The sequence below is a fragment of the Triticum dicoccoides genome, chromosome 4A (genome assembly GCF_002162155.2).
Source record: "Triticum dicoccoides isolate Atlit2015 ecotype Zavitan chromosome 4A, WEW_v2.0, whole genome shotgun sequence".
Lineage (NCBI taxonomy): Eukaryota > Viridiplantae > Streptophyta > Magnoliopsida > Poales > Poaceae > Triticum > Triticum dicoccoides.
The window spans coordinates 506,497,235-506,498,324 of NC_041386.1; positions in this window are offsets into that span (position 1 = coordinate 506,497,235).

The window sequence follows — 1,090 nt, forward strand, 5'->3', positions numbered from 1 at the left end:
AAATAAAATAAATAAAGCAACAAAGAAAAAAAACAAAAAAGTGTTTTCAAATTTGAAAACTAATGGCACTAACAGAAACTTCATAATTTTTCTAAAACTAAAAGCAAAATAGAATTAAAAAATAAAGCAAAAAAAAGAAAATAAATAATGCAGAAAATAAAACAAAAAACTGGAAAAAAACTATTTTTCTAGTAAAGTTAATCACAAACTTGTGGTTCACATAAATTTCAAAGAATTCAAATTTTAACTATTCAAATTTGAAAACTAATGGCACTAACAGAAAGTTTATAATTTTTCTAAAACTAAAAGCAAAAAGAATAAAAAATAAAGCAAGAATAAAAAGAAAATAAATAATTCAAAAAAAACAAATACTGGAAAAAATAAAAATGCCACCTATTGGGCCACACGGCCTGCATATGACTAGAAACCCATCTGTACATGGGCCAGGATGCAGGCCCGTAGGCCCAATAGGCCCAACAAGGAAGTGACAAGGGTAGGCAAGTACTGCCTGCATATTAGAGAGGAGCTCAGCACCTGAGCCGCAACGCAGCTTATAAACAGGTGCTGAGCTCTCTCAGCTAGCGAGGTGGGACTAAACTTCCCACCGCACCGCGCCAGGCCTTTGGTCCCGGTTGGTGGCTCCAACCGGGACTAAAGGAGGCCATTGGTCCCGGGTTGGTGGCTCCAACCGGGACTAACCGGGACCAAAGGCCGCCGCTTCCCGCCCTTTGGGCTGCTGAAAAGATGCCTTTGGTCCCGGTTGATGGCACCAACCGGGACTAAAGGGGGGCATTGGTCTCGGTTTGTGCCACGAACCGGGACCAAAGCCTTTCCTATATAACCAAACACTTGGGAAATTTCCCCTCACCCGCCATTCTTCTCCAACGCCGCCAGGCTGCTGCGCTGCTCCTCGATGCCGGCCCCTGCCCCGATGTCGCCGTCGCCTCCCCTAGCTGCCCGAGGTCGCCGTCGCCACCCACTCGCCGTCGCCCGTGCCCTCGCCCGACGTCGTCGCCGCTCGCCGCCCTGTCCCGACGCGCGTCGCGCGCCCCGGCCCGCCCGTCGTCGTCGCCCTGCCCCGCCCGTCGTC